Below are 11,251 nucleotides of genomic sequence, written 5' to 3'. Positions count from 1 at the left end.
GATAATAGGTCCCATAAATTATTTTCTGGCAAAAACATAATGTATGCCCATTAATGTAGCAAGACTGCCAAAACTTGCATTGTTCTTTGCTGATCTGGGGTGCAAAATTATCACTGGTAAATCTGATCTGGTCATTGTTCTTCAAGAAAGGACTTTGAAATATGCTTAAATGTTTTGCATAAAGACCCCAGCAAAGACACTTTCTAGGCTAGAAAGTTAGTACAGGTATGGGACCTGTTATCCAGAATGCTTGGGACCTGGAGTTTTCCGGATAATGGATCTTCATACCTTGTCTACTAGAAAATCATGTAAACATTAAATAAACCCAATAGGCTGGTTTTGCTTCCAATAAGGATTAATTATATCTTTGTTGGGATTGAAACAAGGAACAAATAAAATGGCATCCAGGGTCAGACTGGCGCATTAAGGGCCCGCCGGGACTGCAATGGAAGGTCCCTTCTGGCAGTCACTGGGGACCCCCTCCCGACCTCCAATCTCCCTGCCCCAAAAGACTCTCTGCGCCAGCACAAACGAGGTGTGGCGCACATGCATGAACACGCTGAAGATGCGCCGCAAGGATGCGCTGAAGCCATCTTATTAGAGAGCAAGTCTGGGTCAGCAGGGGGTCCATGAGGGATCGGTTTTCTCCTGGTATCCCGCCGGCCCAGTCCGACCCTGATGGCATCATACCATGATGCAGGTGTAGTTCTATGTGATCATGTGGTGGTGAACAAGTTGCCTTTCCACACCAGACAGAAAGTCATCGTTTCCCTACCCAAACCCAAACTGGCCCACCCTGTGCCATGATATATGAATCCACTTCCCATCCTGCTATTTCTGTCGTTACTAGAGCAGGTGGAGTATGCCTTTATAAATCAAAGTGCTGATGGGGAATCGCCAGTTGAGGCTGGATCCGTTTGAGAGCCATGCCCACCACCTACTCATGACCGAAGGAAGGCAAAATTTGTTGGCTTGAAGCCGTCTGACCTGTAAGAAAACCCATGGGTCCCACAGGTTTTGTGCCAGCCAAGAGAGCCAAAGTCAAAGCCATATAAGGATTGTTAGCCCATCTCTAAAGGCATATGGTGCAAGAAATTAGAAAACCACAAGTTTTTATGCTTTGTGATTGGTGGACGTTTTCACAGTTTTTCTAAAAATAATAATAGTTGATTGGCTACGTCTGCTTTTCTGTATAATGGTAAAATAGGTCATATGTATGTAAGAAGGTAAAAAAGGTACTGAGTTACCCTCCCTCTTTGCAGAGAACTATTTCAGTGCTTTGCCCAACCACATCGCTCTCTGCAATAAACTTTGAGATAGAGTTACGGCTGCCTGGTTATTGAGCTCTGAGGAAGTGCCGAATAGTAACAACATCTGCCACCACTATGTGTACCGAAATAAATTCATGATTGAAGGTGGAAGATAGTCTCAGTGGATTTTCTCCGTTGAGCACAATGTCGGAGAGTTTTATGTGTATGTGGTTATTGTCTACTAGGGATAGCAGCCCCATCAATACATTCATTTCTCAGTTCTTAGTGAAGATTGTGTTCTCATCAATAATCAAAAAATTAAGATTTTATGCATTAAGCTACCAAATATAAGCACCCCTTTCAACAAAACAGGAATTGTTTGTCCACATATATTCAAGCTGGCTAACTATACCAAAGTCATCCTTGGTCATTAGCACTTTTAAATTTAGGCTCCTGCACCCTGGACATTCCAATATGACCTTCTCATAGACAGACTTGGGGGATCTGTGCCCACTGGGGCTGCCACATCAGCACCCCCCCACCATGGTTCCTCACTCTGTCCCCCTCGCCAATGCGCATAATTTCTTCACGTGATTGGGCGAGGGAGTGGTCAGGAAGGAGCGTGAGAAAGAAGCCAACTGCCAGCTGTGGGGAGCAGGTCTGGCCAGCAGGGCCCACCAGGTTTTTCCCCAATCCAACCCTGCTCATGTTATATATCTGTCTACATCTTCTGGAGGCCTAAGGCACACACATATGAGTAGGAAAGGAGAATCACAAGGGATGTACATCCCCAAGGACAGCAATAAATGCATTTATGAAATGTTTTGGGCACATGAACAACATTTCAAGCCTTTATGAGATCTTTATTAAGACATACTCAAGTAGAATTACCAGGGATGTCTCCTGCAAAACTAATTCTGATGTGCCTTAGGCAGAGTCCTTCCTATATAGACTATAATATGAAGCCATTGTGGAGCATTTTGCTTTTTTTAACTTATTCTTCCCAAGAAGCTGCCGAAGGAGCATCATAGTACTAACTTTAAGAAGTCTAAGTGATGTTTCAAATCAGGTCTCCTAGTTACAATACCTTATACCAGTGATCCCCAACCAGTAGCTCGTGAGCAACATGATGCCAACCTCTTGGATGTTGCTCTCAGTGTCCTCAAACCAGGTGCTATTTTTGAATTCCAGGCTTGGAAGCAAGTTTTTTGCATAAAAACCAAGTATAGTAGCAAGTAGAGCCTCTTGTAGGCTGCCAGTCCACATAGGGGCTACCAAATAGCCAATCACAGCCCTTATTTGTCACCCCAAGCGAAGTTTTCATGCTTGTGTTGCTCCCCCACTGTTTTTACATCTGAATGTGGCTAACGGGTAAAAAAAGGTTGAGAAACCCTGCCTTACACTGTACAACAGGGAGATGGGAAAAAAACATGGAATAGGTGTAGCCATGGGGGCAGCCATTCAAGCTGGAAAAGCTCAGGTATAGATAGCAGATACAGCTAATAGATAAGGTCAGCAGGATGCAATGGGAGCTTTTCTGTTATCTACTATGTAACCTGTGCCCTTTCTCCTTTTTTTTCAAACTGAATTGCTGCCCCCATGGCTGCATAGCAGCTAATTTATATAAAATTTAGTAGTGTTTATGAAGCAAAAAGATCAGTTTTACCAGTGCAGGGCAACACTATGTTAAAACACTTTCATTTTTTGGTGTTACTGTTCCTTTAATGTCCTTTGGTTGTATTCAGGTTGGGCGTGCTTCATGTAGATACTTCATACAGGGATTTACCAAATCTTGGAGCTAGGAGCAAGGTCACATGTGGCGTTTTTACGTCGCATTTTTAAAAATGCGAGGTTGAGCGTAAATACGCCAATGAAACCACACACGCATGAAAATATGTGTTTTTCAGCCTGTAGTTTTCTTTTCCCAACATGCATTTCTGGTTTTTCACGTTGCCCACAATTCCACAATTTTACTAAACTTTTGTGAAAAAAAGCCAAGCAGAAAAGCAATTTACATGAAAAATGTAGCTCGTCAATATGCAGCGTAACTACGTCACCAGCATACAATGCGGCAAATACGTATATGTGCTATCCATCTTACGAGAGTTTGACTGCCATATTGAAAATACGCTACGTATTTCAGCGAAGTGTATTTCCAAACCTACCGATCCCATAGAGTTCAATAATATGGCCTTTCCTTGGCTTATAGGCAAATACTGGCATTGCATGACGGAGCTCGCAAGCGCCCCGTGGAAATTGCTATAGTGCGTATTTCATTATTTTCAATATGGCTTAATTTTGTGCGTATAAATGCTCAGTTGCGTAAAAACGCCATGCGTGACCTCACCCTAAGTGTTCTGCAGAACTGAATTGGAATGCTAAAATCCATGTCACTTCAAAACTGGGGAATTACAGTTGATGCAATTGTTTTTATTTTTCTAGCATTAAATTTTGCAAAGGGCTCTGATTCAGTTCAGGATTCAGGTGTACCTCCAAATCTAAAAATGACGGATTTGGTGCATCCTTACTAAAAATATTTACACAATATAATAAAGTTTTGTATATGACAGCAGAACCCTGCGTTGGCTCATTTTAGGTTGGTCTGGATCAGCTCTATAATAAAGTATATAATACTAATATACAGTATATGGGAAACAGACACAGACAAAGGTGTTAAAGGGGTGATCAATTCTACGTTTTTAGTACCTTTAGTATGTTATAGAAGATATTAAAGGATACATGTACTGTTAATATTAAAGAATTTTGTTACAAAAACACCACCTGCTGGTCAGTTTCCAACCTGTCTGACCACCAAATAGTCAAGGAAGTTGTCAGGAGAAAGAAAGAGGCTGCTCTGATGTTCTTCTGCTTAGGAAAATAATTAAAAAACATTTCTCAAATCTTCCCTAAGCAGAAAAACATCAGAGCAGCCTCTTTCTTTCTCCTGACAACTTCCTTGACTATTTGGTGGTCAGACTGGTGGGAAAATGACCAGCAGATGGGGCTGTTGTAACAAAATTCTTTCAAATTAACAGTACATTTATCCCTTAAAGGAGAAGGAAACAAAAAAAATGACACCTACATCATTAGGTTTGCCATCAGGCCCCCTTCTGAAACGCCACATTAAGAACTCCTTTATCCCTGCAGTTTTTGTGCACCTGCGTTGTGAACTTTCGGCTCTGTGAACATTTTGGCGCCGCCATTTTCAAAATGAGCATCACTTCCGCCCTTTACTGCACATGCGCCCCCTGCGTGCTGGCTGCCTTCTTTTAAGCTCCCCTCCTCAGCTCCTGCGCTCGCTCGCTGACAGAATGTAAATTAAAAGCAGAGCGAGCGCAGGAGCTTCAAAGATAGTTTCTTAGCAACGAAGAAGCTGCACGGGCTATTGGTGCTTGTAATTAATGAGGCGGGGCAGAGGGTCAGCTTGTAATTTATGAGGCAGGGGGAGCATAGTCATCGTAACAAGAGATTCTTGTGCGCATGAGCACGGCACGGCTGGAAACTATTGCGCATGCGTGTGCCCTATCCAGACGGTTTTCTGGACAGAAACAAGGGTATGCTTTTTAATACATGTTTTAACTTTTTAAAAAATACATTGCAGCAAAAAGATTAAGGGCAAAACTAATGAGGGAATGCTTGCTGGTAAACATATATACTATTTATTGGCAACACTTAGAGCTTAAGTATTTTTTTGGCTTTCCTTCTCCTTTAATATCTAGGAATAAAAACAAAATAAATAATGAATGTACATTGCAAAACTTCTTAGAATAGCACAATCATCAATTTTACATTCACTTATTTTAAAGGTTTACTTATCCTTTAAGGTTAAAAACAGCCAGAGATTCTGAAGGCAACAGGACAATGGTACACTGAGCTCTACGTTACAGAGTCTTCCACGGCCTAAATGTATGAAAAAGCCCAAAAGAGTGAAAAACTATATTTATTTCACTTGTATTTTGAGAATCATTTCATTTAATCCCACATTTGTTCCATGTTATCTGTATTGATGTTCCCAATGGGATTGTTATCTGCAAAGGAACAGGCCTGGGCTCAAGCTATACTTTTATATACAATACACTTGCTATGGCTCACACATCTCATAATCCTTAATAGCCCAAGGGATTTATATTGTAGCATTTGTATTAATAATCTAGCTGCTCTGTGATGTATAGAACATGTTTACACAGTGGATTATGTTGTGCCTCCTACAGGACATAAGTAAATATAAGTGAGTAAACACTGGGAGGCTATGATATCAATTGCTCTGGCTGTCAGTCACAGTAGTGGCATTCACTCATTCGCCCTTTAATAAATATAGTATAATATATAAGTATAGAATGCACATGCAACATATAACTTTAAGGTAAAAGGGATAGTTAAAACAGGGATACACCAGATCCAGGGCTGAGTTCATGGTTCAACCAAATATTTAAAGAAAAGATTACCCATAAAAACACTTTTTAAGCAATAATTCTGTGTGCATTAATTTTTTAAAGATATTAGCCGTTTTAAATGAATGCAATTCATTTGAAACATCAGCACCAGTTGCTGGTGGTTTTGGCCAACTAGCTACAATCAGCTGAAAACTGATTACTTGAGAAAAGAAAAGGTCTTGTGATGTGAACCTGCTTAGAACAGACAAGAAATGAATGTCAGCAGAGCAACATCACAAGACATTTCTTTTCTCATTAAATTAATTTGGCTGACCTTAGCCTGTTGGCTGTAATAAAGAGCACGTGGGGGTTCAGTGTTTACTATTCCTTTACAAAAACAACATGGGTGAAACATGCTTTCTGTACTTCAAAATATCCAAAGAATCATTGTGACTTTAATCATGGAAAATGGTTCCTAATATGTCCATTTGTCAACATTATGAATCAGACTGTTAGTTCCTCTTTGGTTTAGACACAAATATCATTGATAGTTCCTTAGTCAGCATTGCCTACGGGTTTTACATAAATACTAATGTCACTGATTTAATTTGCATGCTTTAAGGCTGATTTGCCAAATGGAAAGCACTTTTGAGAAACTCGCTATCACTAGTGGAAGAAAAGAATACAAAGAATGCAAATCTTTAGTTATGGAATCATTTCAATGCCAGCCACTAGGTGGCGACATGTTGCTAAATTTCTAAACAGAAAATAGACAACATGGACATCTTTGCCTCGATAGAGGTGAACACATTTGATCAGCCCATGAGATACAGGGATATATTGATTAGGGCTACCAGAATTTTTGTTTTTTAAAATGCAGCGGTAACAACTAACTATTAAAAAGAGATACTGTTATCCAGAATACTCGAGACCTGGGGTTTTCTGGATAATGGATGATTCTGAAATTTGGGTCTGGGTGTTATTTACTAAATTCCGAATGCAAAAATCACCAAAAATTCGTGATTTTTTTTTATATATATATAAAATCGGACTTAACTTAAACAATCATGACTTTTTCGGAATTTATTAAACCCCGAGGATGGAAAAGCCTGAATCAAATAATCTGGCATCTCAGACCTGTCGAGGTTGCATATAATTCAATGGGAGAAGTCCCAATGAATTTTTGATGTGCGCTGGGTTTCGTGCAATACCCCAAAGTTTTCACGCAAAAATCTGGGTTTTAGGGTGAAAAATCCGAAAAAAATTGAAAATCAGATTTATTCCCACAAAGCAAATTTCTGGGAAAATTTAATAAATAAGCGCAAAAACGGATTTGATCGGAGTTTGTAGCAGAAAATATTGAGATAAACTCGAACTTTGATAAATAACCCCTTTAGTGTACTAGAAAATCATGTAAACATGAAATAAACCCAATAGGCTGGTCTTGCTTCCAATAAGGATTAATTATATCTTAGTTGGGATCAAGTACAAGCTACTGTTTGATTATTACAGAGAAAAAGGAAATCATTTTTAAAAATAGGATTATTTGGATAACATGGAGTCTATGGGAGATGGCCATTCCGTAATTTGGGGCTTTCTGGATAACGGGTTTCCGGATAATGGATCCTATACCTGTATATAAAGTAGCTGTATACAAGACTACTGAGGATGAGCAAAAATCCTTGATTTTGGAGAGTCCAACAGATCTTACTCCTGTAATCTGCCTTGTAATATTGTCTACCACTAATAAAAGACAACCAAGTGCAACTGCTACTGTTACATCCTCGGTCACGTAGACATGTCAAATAGGTATTAAGGAGTAACAATTTCCTTGTAACATATTTCCCCGTCTCCCTATTCACTGCAATACCTTATAGTGTGTCCACAAATTAAAAATAAAGACAACGATCGATTATTCCTTTGAGAAGTTAATTTCCACTTCTGCTTCGTCTTAATGTATTGAAAGAGCAGCTCAATACAGAAATGAATGTATCCTTGGCCAGCGGCTGATTATATTGCTAAATTGATTCTTTATCTTTTACTGTAATAGCCTTGTGTCATTGACACATAGGGGCCAATTTATTCCAATTCTGATTTCTATTGTTTTCACAAATCTTATTTTTTCTCTACAAATTTGTTTTTAAAAATTTGAGATTTAGCAAAAAACCACGAAAAACTCTAATACAAAACTTCAGCAAGTAAAAGCTTTCGAGGTCCTATAGAAGTCAATGGGAGATGCACTGATCCCATTGGACCATTTTTTAGCCAGACCAGAGGTTTTCACATTTTTTTCACTAGTAATTGTCCAATTGACGTACTTATAGACGGATCTTTTAATAACTTTCATGAGCTTCGTGGTTTTAGAGAAAAGGAGTATACAGTGTGTATACATTTTTGTTCATGTAAATATCTATAGAAATTAGTTAAATGAACGTTATCCTGATAGACAGAGTTGCTGTAACAAACAAGGGAAAGTTATGCTCACCACTAGTTTTTAAAATCATTAGGAGGGGGTGCAATGAGGCTGTGACCACAAAATACATAAAGACAAATACAAGAGTCCTCTGCACTCAACCCATTATCAATATATTTAAGACAGAGACATTTTGTGCATACTGCTACTAAAAAATGCCTTACCCTTTAAACAAAACAGGGATTGTTTGTCCATATATTGCAATATATTTAAGCTGGCCAACTACGTCACACTCATCCCATATCTGGCCAGTCCTATGCTCAATTTTCATCTGATTCATTAAGAATTCTATTGCTTCATTATACATTTTATAAAAGGGACGAATACGTTTTACCTGCAACTTACTTGCTGCTTTCGAAAGTAAAACTCCCAAGCTTGGCTGCCCTTTTATTAGACACCAGTGGGATCACCTGACTATAGCTGGGAAGGGTGGGAGCTACAACATGGAGCTGGTCACTGCTCCTGTAGAACTATACAGAGACATTTTGTGCATACTGCTACTGAAAAATGCCTTACCCTTTAAACAATCCCTGTTTTGTTTAAAGGGTAAGGCATTTTTCAGTAGCAGTATGCACAAAATGTCTCTGTCTTAAATATATTGATAATGGGTTGAGTGCAGAGGAATCTTGTATTTGACTATATGTATTTTGTGGTCACACCCTCATTGCACCCCCGCCTAATGGTTTTAAAAACTAGTGGTGAGCACAACTTTCCCTTGTTTGTTATAGTTTATACAGGAGCAGTGACCAGCTCCATGTTGTAGCTCCCACCCTTCCCAATTATAGTCAGGTGATCCCACTGGTGTCTAATAAAAGGGCAGCCAAGTTTGGGAGTTTTACTTTGAAAGCAGCAAGTAAGTTGCAGGTAAAACATATTCGTCCCTTTTATAAAATGTATAATGAAACCATAGAATTCTTAATGAATCAGATGAAAATTAAGCATAGGACTGGCCAGATATGGGATGACTTTGACGTAGTTGGCCAGCTTAAATATATTGCAATATATGGACAAACAATCCCTGTGTTGTTTAAAGGGTAAGGCATTTTTCAGTAGCAGTATGCACAAAATGTCTCTGTCTTACATATATTGATAATGGGTTGAGTGCAGAGGAATCTTGTATTTGTCTAGACAGAGTTGCTGATCAGCTGTTTCTCCTGCTATCAATCTGGGACACAAAGCACTGAGTGTGCTGGTTGCCAAAAGGAAAAAGAAAGGTTAGGTTGAGAGATCACATTAAAAATGGCTCTACGGGGTACAAATTTTCTGACTTATATTTAGGACTGCCACAGTTTTCGGAAAGGCTGCCTTGCCTGCCCGGATTCTCCTAGATTAACAAGACAATTGGCCAATCAGTAATCGACATGTCATAGTCTTGCCCCATGCCTGCAAACCAGTCTGCCCTGTGATGTCGCCGGCCTGCCCTATGAAGTCACAGACCCGCCCTATGACATCACAGTCTCTCCCCCTTCCCAGACTGGGAGGCCTCCAAAGGTGGCAGCCCTTCTTATATTACCCCAAGTGATGCCAAATACTTTTTTCAACTCAGGATTTATACAGTTATTTAATTTTTGGACCATCTGGTGGAAGACACATTGCTTTATAAATCTCCAGAATTTATAAAAGCATAGAATATATATATTTTTATTTTTTTAACTCCATTTGGTGGACAAAAATCTGGGATTTTTATGTTGTGTAGAAAAAAATGATAATGAAAAATGCAGATAGGACATGTGCATCTGAACCTAACAGAATGCGATAAGGCAGCCAAGTGAAAAACCTTGATTTACATGCATCAAAAATGTATTAGCCGGTGACTTATAATGGAGCTCAGGCTGCCCAATGAAAAGCTCACAAAGCCTTCAGGAATAGTCAGTGGCAAAATGAACCATAATGGATGCGCCTGGATAAATAAACCAGTTATTAATGAAAAGAAAACACATATTTGGTCACATATCTCCAGAGACTGTGGCAGAAGCAATATGGAAAGCCAACAGAAGTGTCTTATTATATTAATCTCAACAAACTATGTAAATGACAGTATACCTGGTTTCCCAGAAATATAAATATTTTAATAATGTCTCTATAATTAAATATAATTCTCTTTATTGTTGTTATTATTGGATTTTAGGAAGAATTAACAAGACACAATCTTCTTGGTAACAAGGCGAGGTTTGCGTTTATTACGTTTCACAAAAATTAAATCTTTCATCTTAAATAAATGAAAACAAAAGTCAGTTATTGCTATTTTCCAATGATGTATTTTTAATCGGAGTGCTATCTCCAAAGACAGGAGCTTTAATAAAGCCCAAACTGTGAGAAATATAAGAACAATTTCATTTATCTGCCACTGTTGCATCAATAATGTGTTTCGGCAGCTCCATCTGAATGGATCTAGTGTTAAAGCCCCATTCCCAAATAAATTACTCATAATCTGAAGTGGGGGTATTTAATAAATGTCATCATTGGAAAAAAAGATTTACAATGCAATACAATATATGGTTTTTTTTTAACAAAAAGTATTTGACAATTTAAATGCTGCTTGTTGTTTTTGGATTGCCAGGCAGTGTCATAATTTCAAAATAAAAAAAAAATTAAAAAAAAAAAAATCACAAATTCTTTGTGTATTTAAAATCTATGATCTAATATTATTTCATGAAAAACTTTTGTTACATTTCCCGATTGTTTTCCCGATTGTTTTTTGGGCCCAGATTTTGCTTTAATAATAATAAGTAGTTTTAACTATTTTTTTTTTTGAGTGAATTGTCACTAAAAAGATAATAAAAACAAAAATAATCATGATTATTATTTGTTTTTTCTCAATCAATAATTAATACTCCATTTCCAATTACTTTTGTAAGAAAGTCTTCTTTTTCGTTTTCTTAGAATGAATTTTGGCTAAAAAAAAAAAAAGATAATCTTTTCAACCAAAATTTACTCAAAAAAATTGTTCTGAAAAATGAATTGGGAAATGTAATTAACAGTACTTATTCATTATTTGTATATAATATAAACCTAGCTAACTGAAAACAGCCCTCTCATCATTTGAAGAAAGAAAGAAAGTAAGAAAGTAAGAAAGAAAGAAAGAAAGAAAGAAAGAAAAAGAAAGAAAGAAAGAAAGAAAGAAAGAGGAAGGAACATAAGAAGGAAGATAGGAA

This window comes from Xenopus laevis, chromosome 1L (genome assembly GCF_017654675.1).
Source record: "Xenopus laevis strain J_2021 chromosome 1L, Xenopus_laevis_v10.1, whole genome shotgun sequence".
Classification (NCBI taxonomy): domain Eukaryota; kingdom Metazoa; phylum Chordata; class Amphibia; order Anura; family Pipidae; genus Xenopus; species Xenopus laevis.
Note: the sequence above shows the minus strand (reverse complement) of the source record.